The following is a 21,404-nucleotide window of genomic DNA, read 5'->3' on the forward strand; positions in this document are numbered from 1 at the left end:
CGGGGCGGCGCGACCCCCCAGCCCCGCGTTCCGGGGACGCGCGGGCCCCACCCGCGGGGCGCAGTCCTGGGAGTCCCTGCCCGGTGCGCGCGTGCCTGGGCAGGCAGCGTGGGGATGCGAGCGAGCGGGGATGCCGGGGGAAACAGGTGGAATACGCTGGAAGAAGGCTGGTTGGGAAAGGCGGGGAGCAAGCTGGTCTGGTTCCCTAGGAGCCAGGGATACTGGGGAAAGTCTCCAGAGGTAGATGATAGATAAGTAGGTAGGTAGGTAGATAGATAGATAGATAGATAGACTCCAGAGGTAGATGATTGATAGATAGATAGATAGATAGATAGACAGACAGACAGACAGACAGACAGACAGAAGTGGGTAGATAATGGCCAGGGATGAGAACACCGGATATAGAGACATGGGATGTCACACTGGCGAATCAGAGCAGGCAGCATGGCCTGGCAGAGAGCACAGAGGGCCCCAGCCCTGACATTTCTTATTGTCACCTCACACTGAACTCTGACCTCTCTGGGGCTCGGTTTCCCCCTCGTTCGAACTCCCACTCCAGTGTTCTGTCAGCACTGTTGGGAAAAGCTAATGCCATCACTGAAAAGTTAGTAGCACCTTAGAAATAAAACTCATGTTAGGATGAATTAAGCAGTCTGTCACTTTGATTTTGACTCATAACTTGAGAGATCCCAGATTCACTTAAAAGCACTCCATACTTCTTATTCTTTGCAATTAAAGATGAACTGGGTGTCCTCCAAAGTGTTTTGATTCCCAGTTTGACTTACTTGATTTGAACTCGGCGGAAGTGAAATTTAACTTTTCAGATGACTTTTGTGATTTTTACACGTAAAAAGTTAATTTGGGTGTTAAGGCAGCGTCAGTGTCATTCCCATGGATGAGCAGTTTTACAATTTCATGATTGAGATTGTAATTGGAGGTCAGTAGTCACATAAATAAATGTTACCTATAAAGATCGTTAGACTCTATGACCACATGTTATCTATTTTTTCTTTTAAATTAAGACACGAGAGATGAAGCTAAAACCCTCTTTGGCATCTTCATACCTCTTTCCCTCCCTGTCCAAACAAAGGTCATCCACTGACCACTTCGTGTTTCTTTGTGGACATTTTCTGTGCATTTACATACTAAACAGACTCACAAACAACATGTAATTTTATTGGTGGTTTTTAACATAACTGATATCATGCTATATGTATACTTTTGCAACCTACAGATCTGTCCATGTTAGCATTTAGTTAATTAATTTATTTATTTTAAGTTTATTTTGTGTGAGAGAGAGAGAGAGAGCATGAGAGGGGAGAGGGAGAGGGGTGTAGAGAGGGAGAGATAGAATATCAAGCAGGCTCCATGCTGCCAGCACAGAGCCTGACAGGGGCTCGATCTCACTAACCATGAGATCATGATCTGAGCTGAAATCAAGAGTTGGGAGCTTAACCAACTGAGCCACCCAGGCGTCCCTGTCCATGTTAGTATTTAAGATAGATTTACTTCTTTTTCTTTTTGCCCTGTTGCATGACTTTCCACAATATATGAATATGCCAAAGTTAATTGAATCATCCCCCTGTTAATTTACACTTAGGTGACTTAGTGTTTTACATTCTAAAGGATTTTGTGAGCCGTGTAATCTCTTCATGTAGCTGGTTCTAACAAAAATGCACTTTGCATAGACTAGGAATGCCCAACCCAATACTTCTGAGCATGCTATAGTAATCTCATTTAAGTCAATGTAAATTGTCTACCAACTTTAATACAGGAGCAAATAAGTCCAACAAGCAAGAAACCTAAAGGGAGTATATGTTGTGGGAAGTGTATGTTGAGGCAGAGGTCCAGAGCAGGGTTTGCACATCCTTCCAGACTCCAAAGAAGAGGTGAGGTTGGGGAAGGATGGAGAAAGAGGGGTATGTAACAATCAGCCTGAAAAAGTGATGCTCTATGATCATGCAACCTCTAATTATACCAGTTTCTAATTATGTTGTCATATTCCCTTATTCTTTTTTTTACATGTAAAATTTCTGTCTTGAATTTGGCCAAATCTTGGTGATTTTCTTGCTGATACTACAATTAATTCATTTGTATTATTTTTATCATCACTTGAAGCAAGTCTTTGTTACTATTTATAAGAATTATCCTTTCCATTGCACTTGCTGAATTACATAAAAAGTGTCATTAGAAACCATGAAATGTCTGTAGAGAAAAGGAATCATAAGTTAACCAGTAACTCGTCCAAAGAGTGCCAGCCAGCAAGGCTCCCTCCACAGGGAACTCTGGCATTGGGCAGGGCACTTGACCTCTCTGAACCTCAGTTTTCTCATCTGTAAAATGAGGCTGAAACCCCTGGTGAGGCCAGCAGGTAAGATAATGAGTCAGGCCATGGAGTAGGGGCCAGTCTTCAGGGCCAACCATTTGTGGGCATTCTAGACTCCAAGATCAATAATGCCAGAATCCCTGCTTTTCTCAGCGGAGAAGCAGGGGCAGTTGGGGGGGGGGGGGGGCGTGGTAGTGTCCAATTTCCATTAGAAATCTCTCAAAGTCTAGATGTTAGCAAATAAGTCAAAACTTTACAAAACACACCATATTTTTTTGTAAAGGGCTAAATAAACTTGGGGCCAAATAATGTGTAAGTGCCGGCTAAATTGAGCCTTTGGGCCACGGTATTTATCATCTTGGTGCTGCACTAGTTACAAACATCATTTTGCTCTAAATTTCTGCAATTTGATTTTAGCAGTTTCTCAAAACAGGGAGAGAGTAGCGATGTTGAGCCCACATTCTGAGTTCAGACTGGGTGGAACTGTCCACCCACACAGTTTGTTCTGAAGTGCCCTGAGTGAAAACCAGTCCCTGGCCTGTCTGTTCAGCTCATCCTCTGGTTCTACTGCCATGGCCAGGCCCAGCTCAGCAACTTGAACCTGGGAGGTACATTGCTGTTGCCTCAGGCAATAAATAGATTTAGGAGATGGGCTGGAGACAGCTCCTCCTTTGATATCTGCAGAAGGTGAGGCTCATGGTTTGAGGTATGGTTTATCGTTCTTTTTGCCTTAAAGTTCCAGACAGAGCAGAAATACAGCAAGCAAATATCAGGAGCTGAATAACAGCTGCATTTAGGGAAGATGCTTTCTCAACTGGTTTCATGTTTAAATTTTAAGAATGAAGTTGAAACAAACAGAAAGTGTAACAGACACCAATTTATTCATCCCTGAGATTAGGCAAGTATTAATAGGCTTTGACCCATTTGTTCTCAGGTCTCTCCCTTTAGGGAAAACAACATGTATATATATAAAAAGTCATCCACATGTTCTTTGCCCCCTCTTTTGTGCACAGTTCTGTATTTATCCATTTTGTGTGTGTGTGTGTGTGTGTTAGTCACTATGAAAAATAAATGTTTTCGTTTTGTGGTCCTTCAAATGCAATAAATGGTTTCACATTCATAAGCTTGCTCCCCTCACTCCATATTACGGTTTTGGATTTTATCCATGTTGATACATATAGATGTGACTCACGTATACACATATGGATGTGATGGTTGATGCATAGTATCCAGTTATACAAATAAAGCACAGTCTATTTTTCCATTCCCCCCGAGCACAGGAAGTTGGTTTCCATGGTTTTGTTTTACAAAGTCGCGACAACATAACTGCTCCGTGTAGGTACCATTGTGACAACTAGATTTGGAATTCCTAGGTAGAATTCAAAGGGAAAGCATACTTTAAGTTGCATGAAGAATTGCCAAACAGACTCCAAAATGGTGGAGCCAATAATGTGCCAGAGTATCTGCTTCCCCACATCCTCAGCAAAACTTGATGTGTTTCGATGTTAGTGAGTATGAATAGGATCTTGTTTTGACCAGGGAGCTCGTGTATCTTTTCATGTTTTCGTTGGTGGTTTTTATGTACCTCGGGGTGAACTGCATGGACAGCTCTTTGCCTACTGATCTGTTGTGGCCTTGTGCTTTTCCCTCGCTAATAACTAGGAGTCATTTCTATATTTTGGATGCCACACTTTTGCCATTTAAATGTGCAGCAAGTATGTCATTCCAGTGTCTGATTTATCTTAAATTTAGCTACTGGTGGCTGAACATAGAACTTTTTTTTTTCCTCTACAATCTCAAACTTCCCATTTTTCCTTGATGTTTTGTGTTTTGCGTCTCATTAAAGTAATCCTTTTCTTCCCTGGGATTATTAAAATGTTCTCTTATGTCAAGAAAAAGTTTTGTAATGTAACTCCTTTGTATTTAGGACTCTTAATTCTGGAATTGTTTTTCTACTTGAGGAACATGATTTTATCTTTTTCCATATATATGATAAATTGTGCCAACATTATTTATTGAGCAGTCCGTTCTTCCCCCCCCCCCCCAACTCCTGCTTTGCAGTGTTACATCTGCAAACGTGTACCAAGCACTCATTCATATAGGAGTCTGTTTATATTCATTCATTGGTCTGTTTTTTCAGGGCTTTAACTTCTCACTATGTTTTCAAGTTTTCTGTTTCTTTAATTTCTAAGTATTTGATATTTTTAGTGCTATTGTCAATGTGTTTTTTCCCCAAAATTTAATAGCCTAACTATCAAAGGTACAGCAAACATGGTTGAATTTTTATTTTGACTTTATTTTAATTTTTTTTAACATTTATTTATTACTGAGAGACAGAGAGACACAGAGCTTGAGCAGGGGAGGGGCCAAGAGATGGAGAGACACAGAATCTGAAGCAGGCTTAAGGCTCTGAGCTGTCAGCACAGAGCCCAATACGGGGCTCGAACTCACAAACTGCGAGATCATGACCTGAGCCGAAGTCGGACACTCAACTGACTGAGCCACCCAGGTGCCCCTGTATTTTGACTTTAATCAAGCAACTCTGAATAGTCCAAATGCATTTAAGGCTAACGACCTTCCCCCCAAATACTGCTTTTACTGCATCACACACATTTTAGTAAGTGGTATTTCAATATAACTAAATTCAGAATCCTTTCTAATTGATTTATTTGTCCTATGGGTTATTTAGATCCTTATTTCTTAATTTCCAAACAGAGGGAGATTTTCTAGTTAATCTTATTTTTTAATTAAATTGTGATGGAAATGATATTCTGACTTAAAGATAAATATATATATATATATGTACACACATATATATATACACGTATATATTTACCAATTAGGTCGAGATTTTTTAGTCATGTTATTAAACTTGTACGTGCATATTTGTTTCTTATGTATCCTACTCAGTGCATATTTAATCTGAGAGTCTATAGTTTTCATCAAATCTCAGATATTCCTGATTTACATTTCTTCTTCCCCACTCTCTCTATTCCTGGCATTCGTAGGATGCATCCTGGACCTTCTCATCTTTTTTCCATTCCTCCTAACTCCTTATAAGAGACACCTTTCATATGCCACTTGGGTCCTCTGGGTCCCACCTTGCTCCTGGTCTGCGGGCACTGACTTTCCCCAGTTGCCAGCTTGGCCACAGACTTTGTACCTGGAACAGCCTAATGGTTCCTCTAGACTCTACTCATGGCTCCCTGTTGGACCTTAGAGGTATAGAGTATTAACACCTGTGGGCAAATCTTTGACCAGTAGGTGATGGGAGCCATTGGATAAATTCTCTCCCCCCCCCCCCCCCCCGCAGAAGAAATGTTCTGAACTGTGGAGGTTACCCCAGACTGTCCACGAGACCAGTCATCAGCTGGACTTGAGACCAACTTGGAACATTCTCAGCTTCTGCCTCAGGGGCTTCGTCCCCTGCGCTGCCCCCTGTGAACCCTCCCCACACCTCTTTCAATTTTTAATCCTCTCTTCTGCTGTTTGGAAATTTCAGTAGATTGATTTTTCAATCTATTGTAATTTTCAGTGATGAAAAAAAGAAACAACCTCTGGATGGAACCGTTTGACGTGGTTTATAACCCCAGATCTATTAATTATCAGCTTTTAAATTTTTGTCTCAACTTCTTTATTTTAAAATGGAAGTAAGAGACTCACTTCAGGATTTTATGAGGATTCAGTGATTTAATACTCATGATACATACTTCACTATATCTGTCACATAGTAATTGTTCAATAAACGTTAACCATGACTATGTTCATTCGTTAAATTTTAATTTCAATGACGGTTCCAGAAGTCCTTTCTGAAGTCTAAATCTATTTGGGCTTTGGGATTTTTTTTTGTCTTTTCTTGTAGATTTTCCCCCATTTTTATGCCCTCATTCATTTTACACATACTCATTTCATACTCAATACTTTCTGATTCTTTTTCAATGATTTCATTGAAATCAGGTCTGGGCCTGTCCTGTTTCTTCTGTGTCTATCGGTGATCACCCATGGGGAGACAATGTGAATGAGAAGTTTGGGGGAAATAAAAGCTTCCTCTGTCATCATTCAGCCCACACCACCCCCTCCATTTCACCTCATTGCTCACAGATTGGAGCTGTTCTGTCCTGGGATTAAAAAAACAACAAAGTAGTTCTGTGGCTCCCAGGAGAATTGTTTCCCATTAGAATAGACTTATTTAGTAATGGTTTGGGAGGATGGGGGCACCAAACATGTTTCCCTTCGTGTTCTCAGGGCCACCCTCCTCTAGGCCCTCCCACTGCCTGCTTCCTCCATACATTCTGACTTCCACTAGATGAGTGGGGGTCAAGGCCAACAACAGCAAAGCCACCAGCTTCCTCTCTCAGCTGCCTCTCCCTCTCTGAGGAGAGTTTTCCTTCTTGAGCTTTTCTCTGGGGTTGTAGTAGCTAGTTTGTTTTCAGGCATGATCCCTAGTAATACTGTGAATTAAATGAACTCTGTCTTTGCCTTTCCCTTATAATTTCTGCCCTGTTACGGAGAGCACAGTAATAACTGCCTTGTGTTAACTCTGAGCAAAGTTAACCTTGTTAAATATTGCAATTGATGAAAAAACCCTCAAACCTCTCAGTGTACGATTCCAACAGGGCCGTCTGGTTTGCAAATGCCCTGTGGTCCTTCATCATGTGCATTTAACCATGGAGTAAAAGTTTTTCCAAGATCAGTAAAAACACATGGTGCTCAGAGCATTTTTGTTCTACAAAGTTTGTATCTGGTCTCAGCCTAAACTTTTTAATCATAACAGCCTTGCACTATAGATTATTTGTTTCACCGCCATTTTCAGTTTCCGAAAATAAGAAAACTGAGATCATATCAACTTTTTAACAGAGTAGACATCTTCCCTATCAGCCCAACCACCATGGCCTTGGCCAGTTGCTTAATCCCTCTGAGTTATCTTCATCTCTGAAAATCAGATGAGAAAGACTCTTACTCCAAGTTCTATGTTTATCTCACAAGATCCCATTGCTGGCTCTTGTCTTCTTGAAACTCCCATGTCCGTCTTTCCATCCCTCTTGGGGTTCCTTCTTCAACTGCCAGTTAAGGCCTCTGGCTTCAGAAGTATTTTCTAGCGAAGAGTGAATTAAAGCATATTGGCTGTATAGTTGTCCACTTTACATGCTTTCCTAAGCTCAGATAAGTAAGCATCAGTGTCTGTATCATGCAATAGAAATGTAACGTGAGCCACAGCTATGAGCCACATACGTTATTTTAAGTTTTTCAGTAACCACATTAAAAAAGTAAGAAGAAACAGATAAAATTAATTTCAGTATATTTCACTTCTCCCCATGCATTCATAATTTTATAATTTCAACATGTAATCACTGTTAGAAACACTAGTACATGTTTTACGGTCTTTTTTTTCATATTAAGTTTTCAAAACCTAGTGTCTGTTTTGCATTTCTAGAACATCTTAATTCAGAGTATCTACGTTACATTTCAAATGTCCGTAGCCACATGCGGCCACCATCTTCGATAGCACAGATCCACATACGTGGTGTCCAGATACGAGAGGGAGAGCCAGTCCATAAGGTCATATCTCTGAATGGAACACATTTTGTATGCTTGTTTGCCATAAGAAATAAACACACGGCAAGGGGTGCTTGGGTGGCTCAGATGGTTGAGCATCCAACTCTTGATTTCGGCTCAGGTCATGATCTTCTGGTTCGTGAGTTCAAGCCCGTGGCAGGCTCTGCAATGACAGCATGGAGCCTGCTTGCGATTCTCACTCTCCCTCTCTTTCTCTGCCCCTAGCCCACTTGTGCTCTCTCTCTCTCTCTCTCTCTCTCTCTCTCTCTCTCTCTCTCTCTCAGATTAAATAAATAAACTTAAAAAAAAAAAAGAAGTCAACACACATTACAATGACAAACTTCAATTAAAGACAGTAGGTCAGCATGGATTGTACCTAACTATCTGTACAACTTTTTCTCCAGAAAATCAAGGTAGTCGACTTGGCCATCACGCTTAAAGCTGCACGAATTACCACTTGTACATATTTGTGTGGGTTTTGTTTTTGTTTTTGTTTTTTATTTTCAATATATGAAATTTATTGTCAAATTGGTTTCCATACAACACCCAGTGCTCATCCCAAAAGGTGCCTTCCTCAATACCCATCACCCACCCTCCCCTCCCTCCCACCCCCCATCAACCCTCAGTTTGTTCTCAGTTTTTAAGAGTCTCTTATGCTTTGGCTCTCTCTCACTCTAACCTCTTTTTTTTTTTTCCTTCCCCTCCCCCATAGGTTTCTGTTAAGTTTCTCAGTATCCACATAAGAGTGAAAACATATGGTATCTGTCTTTCTCTGTATGGCTTATTTCACTTAGCATCACACTGTCCAGTTCCATCCACGTTGCTACAAAGGGCCGTATTTCATTCTTTCTCATTGCCACGTAGTACTCCATTGTGTATATAAACCATTTGTACATATTTGATGATATTGTGCCATTATCAAAATATGAGTAAGGTGTGTACATGAAGAGTTGAAAACACATCACAAAACAGTGAACATTTGGCAACAGGAAAGGAGAAAAGGAGACATACATTGGAAACCAACATGCCACATCTTGCCTATCAGCTTAAGCTCTAAACTAACTTGCCGCTAAAACTTCGCCAAGTAAGAGGTTTAGTGTTCCCTTAAACCAGTCACTTCCAAAAGGATTTCTGTTTTTCTTATCTAAAAATGGTGGTACTATATCTCTTGCAAATAAAGTATTCAACACGATGCCCAGCTTTTATAGTCTAGCTACGATTATATTATTATTATTATTATTATTATTATTATTATTATTATTATTAAAATCAGGAACAAGATAATAGGACAGAGACATAGGCATGTGACCCAGGTCCTGGCAACTCAATGATAAACAAACTGCATTCCTGGCCACGGTGGGATAGAGTGTCCAGGGGAACAGGGGAGAGAGACAACAGGCCTATAAACAAACATATAGTTCTAGATTGTGGTACCTGCTAGGAGAGAATAGGATGTGGTGATGGAGAAGGGGAGCATTTACCTTAGCTAGGGGTCAATGGGGAAAACCTTTCCAAGGCACTGGCTCACGTAACCCATGAGCCTTCCATGGGGACTCGGGAATGTGGGAAGTGCTGGGGAATGTGGTCCAGGCCAGGGCTCTCAACAGTGGAGAGAGGCGAGATGCTTCTAATTGTATGGCTCCTGGGCTGTCAAAGAATAAAACCAAGGCTAAAGGAACTTCTACAAAAAGAAGAAGAAAATCCCTGAGTTAATTTACTCACCATGATGGAATACAGATGCTGGGTATTTTGCTAGAGATGGGGCAAGGGATGGGAAACAGGGAGTTAGAGGGGCAGGGCAGGATGGTTGTGCTAATTAAGGATGGGAGATTGCTCCCTAGATAAGGTGGAATAAGTCCACAGGACTATAATTTTAATGTTTGCACTTAACCAATATAATTATAATAATAATCATAATAACTATTATAATAATAATTATAATAATAATTATTAATATAATATATTATAATATTATAATGTATTATATTATAATGTATTATATTATAATATATTATAATATAATATATTATAATTATATATTATAAGTATATAATAATATAATATATTATATTATAATATATTATAATAATATATTATTATATATAACTATAATAATATATAAAAATTATAATAATAATGTTTGCACTTAACCAATTCATATTTTAACAAAGAGGCCATGTAGTATGTTTATGCTATTCACATGAATTCACACTGCAACTTGGTGATGGGCCCACGTGTAAAGTGAGGTGCTGAAAATATTCTTTCATTCCCGTTGACGTGTCTGTGTCATCCTCTCTCCTCCACCTCCCTGGGACACGTTTGAATTTGCCAAATGTGGCTGTGAGGCCCAGGGCAAGAAGGTAAAGCTGGGCCAAAGAGCCCTTGTCCCAGCTGACATAGGTTCGGGCCAGAGAGGGCTCTAGCCAGGGAAGAATGAAACCCAGGTTAAGGACCTGCCAGCCGGAGGTGAAGACCCCCAGGTACTCACAGGACCCACAGCACCAGCTTCCCCTCCTGGTGTCTAGAAAGGCAGAATGTCATGTCGGCCCCTCCCCCACCCACCCCAACTGAAATCTGCATATTAATCAGCTCCACAAGGGATTCCTGGGTCCGGTATTGTCTGGGAACTGTGCCAGCCTCCGTAAGGACCCTGGAGGGTCCCTCAAGATGGGATGGGATGGTACTGGAGAGTTTCAAAAGAACTGTGACACGATCTCTATTTTAAAGACTTGTATGACTGTCATATGGAAGAGGTTGACTGTTCTCTTGGGAACCTAGCCTACATAAAGAAGAGGTGACAAAGCAGGATGCAAGTCTTGTTGTTTGTTGGTACTTTTTCTCTGGATTCTGGTACCTTGGCAGTCAGAAAGAGACTGGAGAACCAGTCTAGATCGACAGAGCAGTTGTTTAATCCATCCCTGTTAATTGATTCAGTGCAAGTAATTCGATACTCATTTATGTGCACAGAGAGGAAGGTTAAAAATCCAGTCTGATGTCCTGTACATACAATATCAGGCTATCAAAACAATGTTTCCACATATCATTGTAGGTAGTATATATGTGTGTGTGCATATGCACATATAAAGTATACATTTAAAGAGTATTTGACATTCTCAGTATTTTGGTATTATTGCAATGAGATAATAGTTTTTAAAAAGTATAAGCCTCAGACCTATTTAAAAATGTAATGGTATAAAGATCTGTTATTTTTCTGACAGTTTTGGGGTAAGTTAGGAATTTTCCATTTTTAATCTTTAAGATTGATGTTGGTTAATTAGATTGTATCTCCAAATTCGTTTCTTAGAGAAGTGATCCCAGTGTTTAAAAATGAGTTCAAGTGTATTTAGAAAACTTGGGAAGATTTGTCATTATGTAGACAAAACAGGTCACTGGATTTTTTTTCCCGCCAGGATATTTTGTTGTTACATGAACTTCTCAAGGAAAATTTCTACAAGCGGAAGTTGAGAAATTTGCAGTATTTTCCCTCGAATCAAATGTCAAAGCATATCTGGAGAGACCCAAAACAACAAGGTTAATATTAATTCTCTTTGTTTAACCAGATGATAGGATAAGTTTATTCTGTTTATTTGTGTATAATATCAGGAAAGCTGAAGCATTCACATGCTGGCTTTAAAAAAATTTTATGTGTTGTTCAAAACTTGGCCAGTGTTTAAAAGTACCAAAAGAAATGTAAAAATGAAAATTACCCGTAATCATATTAGCCACAGATGATTACTGATAACATTTTGGTCTTTCTCTACCAAATTATTTTTTTATTCTACTCTTTTCACCCAACAATGGGCTGGTGAAAATTTTATGAGTTATTAATTACTACAAGTATCGTCTCTAGATGTCTACAGAGCACTTCATTGTAGGTTAGCACCAATAACTTACTTAGGTAATATCTTTCTATTGAATTTTTGTGATTATTTCCAGTTGTTTAGACATAAAGCTGCCATGGAAACTCCTTGAAGACAAACATTTTCTAAGATCATACTTTAAATAATTTTCTGTGTAGATGCTTTCTTATGAAAGGTCTGGTTTTGTGCATTTCTGAGTAAGATGGAAAGGTAGTATCATTCATGATTTACAGGTAAGGGTCTGACCCAAGAGAACTCATCAAATTAATGAAGGAAGTAGGTTTAGACTTGGGACCAGTCAGTTAAGCATCCAACTCTTGATCTAGGCTCAGGTCACCATCTCACGGTTTGTGCGTTTGAGTCCGGCATCAGGCTCTGCACTGACAGCATGGAGCCAGCTTAGGATTCTCTGTCTCCTGTCTCCCTCTCTGTCTCCTGTCTCCCTCTCTGTCTCTGCCCCTACCCCATTTGTGGCATCTCTCTCTCTCTCTCTCTCTCTCTCTCTCTGTTTCTCAAAAATAAATAAATCAACTTGGAAAAAATATAGCTTTAGAATTGGGAGTTCTGGTTATTTGGGTTCTTTAGTAGGACTCTTTCTTGCCAAAACCGGCTCAGATGATTGAAAAGGAGTGTCAGATGTCACTTTACTCATTATTTAAATAACAAAGCACTATTTGCGATAAGATGATTTTTAAAATGCTTCAGTTATTCGGAAAGAACTGAATTCAGAAACCATACCCTTTTACAATCAAAACATCAATGAAATACTTCTACTTACTGAGATATTCTTCATCTCTGCAATCTGGAAAGAGCTCTACCTATTTCCATGTTGCTTCCCCTACTGATCTCCTGGAAGACATGTGTTATGTCTTATTTATAACACAGACAGCTCCAACTCTTGGCAGGACCTTTGGTATAAGTAGTCCCCAGTGAATGTTTTTGGAACGGGGCCAACATTGTATTTTAGACACTAAAACTAAAAAGGCAATAAAGAATTAGTAGATTCTTAAATCCTTTGACACAAGAATAAAAACAAAGCATTTATTTTCCAGGTGAAATGTTGAATGCACCATTCATTAATTCAGCTGGATGCTGGGACCAAAGGTAGATAAAACCCACATGGTCCCTCCTGCCCTCATGGAGTATGCCACTGAATGAGGGCTTTAGATAAGGACACAGACAATAACAAGAAAATTAGATATGCTCTCACAGGGCAAATGCGGAAAAGCAAAATTTGAGTGGAGTTGAGAGGAAGAATAAAGATCAGTTAAATGTACAAAAAAGTGAACACGTGGGCTTTATGGTGTAACAGCAATAAATTGTGGAATGACAATGGGGCCAGGAAGTGGTAAGTTTCCAGTGGCTTGAAAACACAGCTTATCTTCAAAGTAAAGTACTTAAGGAGCGCCTGGGTGGCTCAGTCGGTTAAGCGACCGCCTTCAGCTCAGGTCATGATCTCACAGTTTGTGAGTTCAAGCCCCTCATTGGGCTCTGTGCTGACGACAGCTCAGAGCCTGGAGCCTGCTTCCCGGATTCTGTGTCTCCCTCTCTCTCTGCCCCTCCTCTGCTCACGCCCTTGTCTCTCTGTCTCAAAAATAAATAAAACATTTTAAAAAACAACAGCAACAACAACAAAAACAAAGTAAAGTACTTAAAACTGTGGGGAGTGCAGAAAGCAGCACGTACATTTACTGATAATACTTCAGTCAGCTTCCAGCCTCCACCCCTTCTGGAGCCCACATCAGCATTTAGATAGTGGTGCTCCATACGATACACACATGAACGGGATTTGTGTTCTTTTGCCATGTTAGGCAAAAGCATTCCTGCAAACCCTTCCCGGTTGTGAAAAAAAAAACAAACCCTAAGAACAGTCCTGTATCTGAAATCTCATCAGGTAAGTTTCCTACTGATTGCAAGCCAGCATACAGGCCCATGCAGGCGTCAACACTCTCTAAGGTCGCACATACACTGGAGAAGACCAACGGGCAGATTTATTGAGCTGTGCGGGTGCCTGTGCTGTGCCCATAGACCTTCAGAGCTTCTACCCGCTGTGACCTGCTCAGGCCTTTCAGAGACAGAGCGTTCAGAGCCCACGTGACCTGAAGGAGCAGCATCCCCAGCCCCCAAGAGAGCATTCATAGAGGCAAGGACATCTTGGGACACTCTGCCATCCTAGAGAGATCGCGCAAGACAGCAGTATGCCCTTCCCCCCATCCTGTGCCGGAAAAAAGTCACTGTTGCGACAGTTTGGGGCAAGCCACTTGCATTCCAAGACTCTCCATTTCCTCAATCATAAAATGTGGTAGATAAAACCTATCCCTCCTCTCTCCAGAAATAATATAATTGAACACATTTTGCATTGTACAAGTGCCAAGTAGTATTGAGACAGGAATGAGCTTCAATATCAGCAAAGCAATAGTCCAAATGTTTCTGATACTCATTTAATTCTCCTGTTATTTTGTGACTCAGTATCAACTTCCTGGAATGTATTAAGGAGTTTCTTCTTTTCAAAAATATTATTCAGTGCATTCTTTGCTGCTGGTATTTTCTAATAACATTATTTGGAAACATCAGCAGAAATGGCATCCTCCCTCAGCACTGTCCCCATTAAAAAATGAACAGTTTGTTTCCCTTATGCCGCCCCATGTAAATACTGATGCAAAACTCATCCAATGATTTCATTGCTTTTACGGTCACCTGCCAAATACCTCACCTAAAATACCTGTTAATTAGAGAGAGAGTTCTGGGCAACACTTAATAGTAATCATTTGGTCCTTTCTTTTCTTTCAAATATAGGCTTTTTGGCATGTGTTTTTAAGAGAAGCCATGAGCCAGCTCTGGTACACAGCCTCCCTCAGATTCCACTAATGTGTAATCGGCAGCAACAGGGTCGGAAATGCAAATTCGCTTGGTGCACATTCACTGAGCACCTACCTTAAGGACAGTACACTATGCGGAAGATAACTCTCGGAATATCCTTTATTTTTTGTATTTAAAAAAATTTTGTTTTAATGTTCATTTATTTTTGAGAGAGAGAGAGACAGTGCAAACAGGGGAGGGGGCAGAGAGAGAGAGGGAGATACAGAATCGGAAGCAGGCTCCAGGCTCTGAGCTGTCAGCACAGAGCCAGATGCAGGGCCCGAACCCACGAGCCGGGAGGTCGTGACCTGAACCAAAGTTGGATGCTTAACCACTGAGCCATCCAGGCGCCCTTCCAAATTTCCTTTAAACAGGAAGGCTCCTTGGGAAGTTTATGATAATGAAGCCACTGGAACTAATGATTGGACTAACTGAACAAAAATATTTTTTCTACGCTGATCTTTTTTTCCTAACAATAAAAGTAATACATGCTCATTTGTGAACATTCAAGATATATAGAAAAGTATATATGTTTTTTTTATTTTTTTAATGTTTATTTTTGAGAGAGAGAGAGAGAGAGAGAGAGAGAGAGAGAATGAGCGGGGGAGGGGCACAGAGAGAGGGAGACACAGAATCCAAAGCAGGCTCCAGGCTCTGAGCTGTCAGCACAGAGCCTGACGCGGGGCTTGAACTCACAGACTGCAAGATCATGACCTGAGCTGAAGTCGGACGCCCAACCGACTGAGCCACCCAGGCGCCCCTAGAGAAGTATGTTTTTAAAAAGCACTCGTAGTAAAAGAACCTAAGGGGACCCAGTGTTAATATTGTGTCATATTTGTGTAAAAATGAGATCATATGGTATAAGGCATTTTGTATCCTGCTTTTTTGACATTATATTATTTCATTTAACATCTTTTGACAACAATTACATACTGTTACATCATGTTTATGTACCAAGTTTAGGTTTATTTAACCTAAATTTTTGATATAATAAACAAAGCTATGGTGAATTCTTGCCATCATATCTTTTTGTAATAGACTTATATAGTAAAATTATTAATTAGCTCAGCTGGTATTTTTTTCTTTTCTTTTCTTTTCTTTTCTTTTCTTTTCTTTTCTTTTCTTTTCTTTTCTTTTCTTTTTTTTTACCACAGATTCTACTTGTCAAATGACAGACACAGTTTTAATACCGGTAAGCAAAAAGAAAGCAAAATCATGCCAAATCCTATCATGGAAATATAACTAGAGATAAAATTTCAATATATATTCTATTGTCTTTTTTTTTTTTTTACTTAATCCAGAATATGATTTGATGTATGATATGAGCCAAGGAGCTAATTTTTTTTAATTTCTCAAATTAGTTAATTTTGCCAACATTATGTTTATGATAATCTACCCATTCCCACATTGACTTCTAGTGATCTCACCTCTGGTCAAAAATGAACCAAAAGAGTATCTTGGCTAGAGCCAGGGGTTTCTTGGGACACAGAGCTGAAGATGAGATGCATGGCTCCTGGCCACAAATAAAATATGGGTTTTGCCAGTTATTTTCTTTGTTATAGACCTAGAGTCAGTCTTGCATTAGATAGATTTAAAGACTCTTGCCTCAACCCGCTCACCATTTCACAGTGCCCCTTCATCCCTCACCCTTAGCTCTAAATCTGGAAGGAGATAGGCTCAAAGACCCCCGCTAGTCATTACCATAGGGCATCTCATTGGTTTTAGACGATTCCAGGCATTTGGAGAAAACGAGCCATTTCCAATCCATTGGCCAAGGAGCAAGATTCTCTCTCTCTCCAAATACCACTCCTTCTACCTCATCTCCTCTTGCTTCCCTCGCCCATTTTTATGACCTTCCCACAGGTGACAGTTGGGCTTAGGATCTCTTGGACTTTTCTCTAGGTTTCTTGAAGGCCAATCTGCCTTGAACCATGCATCGGAATGAAACTAAATTGATTTCCTTATATCAAGTTGAGCAGTAGCTTGGTAAGCACGATAGTACAACCTCAGTAGATTGTATAATGACTGCATTCTAATCTCAGAAGCAAATGCAGTTGCAGGGGAAAAAAATCAAATGGAGATAAAGAAAAGACCTTAAGACTCCACGATTTTGTAAAGGAGGAAAATGTTGGAGATTTTGACCTACACCCGTTGAAACAAAATATCACCTGGACCCGTTTTGAACCTCATCATACATATGACTCCTAAACTTTTTATGTAATCAGGTTAGCACGAATGCAAAGCGTTTAACATGTTCCGATGCAAAACCAGAAGACGAATTCCAATTATTCTTAACATCCGCCCACTAACATACCGTAAATGATTTACTTGGGAATCTATTGCAATAAAGTTCACCTTCAGAAAGTGGCAGTCAGAAAAGCTTCACGAAAACCAGACTTGTTTTCACATCGAAACTGCTGTGCTTTTTCATTTGGAGAAATCACTGACTTGCTCTAAATAGAGTGGGCTCTTTGTTGTTGTTATTATAAGCTTTCCTTGGCCTAGAATTTTCCTGTTTATTCACTATGAGGAAGAGCGTGCGTTGTGTTTCTAACATTGGAGTGGTGGTTCCTAACTCTGTAGGCGTATTGAAGGTAGTGATGTTCATCATAATCACCACAATGAGCTGTGACCCCCGAAGAGGTGATCTCCAGTGATCTGTATCTGGGGCTTTCCGGAGAAGTACAACTGGGCACAGCTGTGCATTAGAATAAATTAAGGGCTTCTTAATTACATTCATATTTTCTCCCTGAACTCTTAAGTCCATCATTTCTCACCATTTTTGCCATGAGGACCCTTTGCCCCTGCAAAACTTTTTAACAGAGACAAACATATTTGAGAGGATAGTTAGAAAGTCAGTCTTTACGTAACTCATGCCACCCACAGCCAGCTGCGTGGCCCTGGCTGAGTTGGTGAACTTTGTTTCCCTTATTTGTAAAAGGGGGACAACAGGATAGACCTGTGGGTTTATATATATGATAACAATTACGTACAATGGTGTCTCTAAATGCTTAGCGTGTGCCTAGCACGTTAGGCGCTCAGTAGGTATTCGTGGTGGTGAAGGGTGATATTTGGCAGCCGTTTGACCAAACCTTCATCTGGCTTCTACCTACCGGAACCCACCAGTCAAAAGTCTTTACCCTTTGCTTTACAGTCTCTTGCTGTACAACTGAGAGATCAGTCGGGCTATTCATTTTTTAATATGAGACTCTGATGATATCACAAAGTCTTTGCTTTAATTTTTTATTCCAGTTTAACAACAGGAACAAATATAAATGACATTGTACTCGCAGACATTGGATTTTTGAAAGATTTGACTTTTGAACGTACGTGAAGTAATTTCTGTGTAAATAGATTCTTGAGTGTTATGCATTTTCCGAAGGAAATAGAGTGGTTCTGTTTGTTTGCTTACTTGCTTTGCCATTTTTTAAAAAGATTTGGAAGTACATATATAAACATCTTGAATTGTGCTGCTTAAAATAAGCATTTGGGGCCAAAGAGCCCGGGATAACAGTGACCAGCCTAAGAACAGGGTGAATCTGGGGAATTTCTGAGAACCTGGTGGCCCAGGAACATCTGAATGTTCCAAGCAGAGACCAGACCAAAGTAGTGGGTGGGAATAAGGGCAACACAGATCAGAAGGCTCATTGGAATTCATCTGACTTCAGAGTTTAGGTCAAGCTTAGGTAGAGGATTGACTCAAACTTGGTGGTTATCATACTTGGCCAGAAGAACCTAAACAAAGAGGAGACAGTATGTCTAAGGTCAGTAGGGGGGGGGGCAGATGGAAACCAGGTGACACGAGAAATCAGAGTGTAGTGACATCTGCTCTTTTTTCCTGACCTCTCTCCTGTCCCCCTCTGGTGGTGGCATGTCGATTTTACTTGAGGGAGCTATCATCCCCTCATTGCCAAGGGCGTGGGCACATGACCTCAGCTGAGCCAGTAAGTGCCCTCCCCCAGGAATTCGGATCTTCAACTGAAAACGCAAGGAGCTTATTCATCCTGACAGCAGTGCCCTGAAAAACTTTCCGTTCGTTTTTGTACCTTGATCCCCACAACGGCCCTGAGGCTGGTCTTTTCTGAGGCCTGTTTATTTAACTTTTCTTCAACTTCTGTGTGCTGCCCCATGTCATTCCAACAAATTCCTCTTTTATCATTGAGTTAGCCTAAATAATTTCTGTTGCTTGCCACCAAAGAACCCTGGCAAGGGTTCAGGAATCCAGACAACAGTCTGGCCAGCAGAACTGGTGGGTCAGCAACCTTCTCCCCTGGCCAAGAAGCCTCTTATATTAACATGTGAGGAGAGAGTTACCCTCAGGAGCAACAAATGCAGGCCAGCAAGTGCACATGGGTGAACTCTTGCTAGGAAACTGATCTGGCGGTTGCCCAAGGTGGACTGGGGGAATGTGAGAACTGAGTTACTGGTTAATCATTGCTTATCACCAAATTATGAGGCACTTTCTGTTTTGAATGCATCTAGTATGAGTGCCAGCCCAGGTAAAATCAATGTTGACTCAATCAATCTATTAAAAAAAGTGGAAACTATTGAAATGTCTCTTCCCAGAAGATGTCACTTGGAATAACACCTTGACTTAGACCCTCATCAAAGTAACCTTCCTTGCCAGCTTGGTTTCAGCCCTCTGCCTTGCTGATCCAGGCCCCTTGAGCAGTTATGGTCCTTGCCTTTTGTACCAAGAAGGATCCGGTCAAAATTTTTGCTGCACGCTGTCCTTTGGTATTCATTTCTAAGTCTATTGTCATGAAATATGTCTTTGCACTTTGCAGGGCATGCCTTTTCTTCACCAGCAAATTATTTTCTTTAGCTGCTTCAAATAATTTAATCTGAACACATTTGGAGGTCATACACAGAACCAAACAAACCAAATAAAGCGTTTGAAGTATATGAAAAAAACCTAACCCCGTTTTTTTCATCACGCACATTTTGGAAAAATTCTCTACACACGGGCGTACACATTCTTGACCCTTATGCCGCCTGGCTGTTCCATTGGACTTTTGACATTAGGTTGAATTTGTTTTTTAGAAGTGGATTCGGCCAACCAAATTGTAAAAAAAAAAATCAAAAGCTTCTGGCCAAGTGCAAGGTTTAGTTGATTACTGATTAAATGGAGAATGGGTAGCTTGAGGTGAATTGCCCCAGGGCTCTCAGCGATTAGCCCAGGTGGTTAGCACTTGGTACTACTAGTCAGTGTACAAAGATCACGTAACATCTCCATATGGCCTGGTTGACCTCTGGCTGTCTGAGAAAAAGTGGTGTTTGCTCTTGTGCGTATGGCGAAACGGTCACTGCTGCTCCGGGAGGAATATAAATGTAACTCGAAGATGGTGTGTTCACCTTCGAATATAAAAAGGATGTATTATATTTCATTTGTCAGACGGTGCACCCGTTTTCCCCCATTCCCATCATCATATTACTGTCTTTACCTTTTATGCGTATTTGGCCCTCTTGAGACCAGAGGGTGAGGGCCTGCTCCATGGGTACTTATGGTCCCCACAGAAGAGGGTGAATATATTCCCCATCACTAGCCAGGGAAGAAGTACAAAGGAAAGCGAAATTCAGAAAGAAAGCCTTAGGCCAGTTCTCATCGTTTAGTCTGTGCAATAGTCCTCTGTGGCGCTTATTTTAAAGGGCAGGTTTCCTGGCAAAATCCTCATGCTGTGGCCTGGGAATCTGCACTCGTCACATCTCAGATGATTCCTGGTTTTATTAGGGAGCAAGCAGGTTCCCCTATTTGTAGATTTTAATATAATTGATATACCATGCGGGGAGTGTAGACTATCCATTTTTGAGAGGTATTCTATGAGATAAAATATCCTCGCTTCAAGACACAAATGAAGAATCATAAAGCTTCCCTTCCTAATTGTTTGTCATACCTCAACTTTGAGAATCATATTAATATTTGCCTTACAGATTCACTTTGCCACACCTCATGTTAATTATTCAGTTATGTTTTGGACAGTGTGAAATATACGTGAATCTATGTAACAAGTTGTGTAATAATTAGACTTAATTGTGTGAAGGTTGAATAAAAATACAATTAATTTCATTGGAAATAAAAGCTAGTGTTTGGTCATCAGTATAATTCACTATAGAAAACAGATGCATCTTAGAAAAGGCCCTAGGCAAGAATTTTTTCAAAAATCAAACTGTAGATAACTTACATCTTCAAAGAAATTTTGAACCCATCAAGAAATAAGCTTTAAGAATCAGCCCTATATTTAGTACTTACTGTAAACACACTTGGCAGGAAAATTAAATAATAGTACATCGGTACTATCAATGCAGAGCCAAAATGTAGAGAGAATGAAGAAAATTAATTTTTTGTGGTTGTCAATAGGACAGACAATTCCACCTGGAACAGCTAGTTAGAAACTACTTGGAACAGCTGCCCTCATAGAAGGTCTTCTCACTTTTTAGATAGACACTTTCCAGATATTTTCAGTACGCATGGTGCAACTGCAGGTGCCTGACCGTGCATCCCTCCCATCCTGTAATCATGACGGCACATTGTCTTTAAAAGTTCGGTACACCATCCTCAGGATAGCAGAGTGATTCCCCATCTTCTTCATGCGGCGGGGATCCCAACAACTGTTCAGATATCGAGCCACCAAGATGCCAAATGGGTTCTTCCGCCAACTCGGAGGAGGGATGGGAGTGAGGACGGAGAATGATGGAGGTCACCCTGCTCTAACTGGATGAGACTGGTGAATCTGGCAGTGCTTTCACAAAACTGGCCTTCGAATGGTGTGGCCATGCCAAGGGGGAAGTATGGCAGTGGGGAG

At 40.6% G+C, this 21,404-nt stretch overlaps 1 protein-coding gene and 1 long non-coding RNA gene across 7 annotated transcripts in view; both read left to right on the top strand.

Annotated features, from left to right (window-relative positions):
- COL4A3 (collagen type IV alpha 3 chain) overlaps positions 1-21,404 on the top strand; it is a 137,593-nt gene that overhangs the window by 1,298 nt on the left and 114,891 nt on the right. The gene's annotated exons all lie outside the window — the stretch shown is intronic.
- On the top strand, positions 4-21,147 carry LOC113596301 (uncharacterized). The gene is made up of 4 exons (XR_008295592.1): positions 4-267; positions 316-3,834; positions 11,293-11,413; positions 16,465-21,147. It is a non-coding gene; the product is annotated as an uncharacterized LOC113596301 (long non-coding RNA).

This window comes from Acinonyx jubatus, chromosome C1 (assembly GCF_027475565.1).
Source record: "Acinonyx jubatus isolate Ajub_Pintada_27869175 chromosome C1, VMU_Ajub_asm_v1.0, whole genome shotgun sequence".
Classification (NCBI taxonomy): domain Eukaryota; kingdom Metazoa; phylum Chordata; class Mammalia; order Carnivora; family Felidae; genus Acinonyx; species Acinonyx jubatus.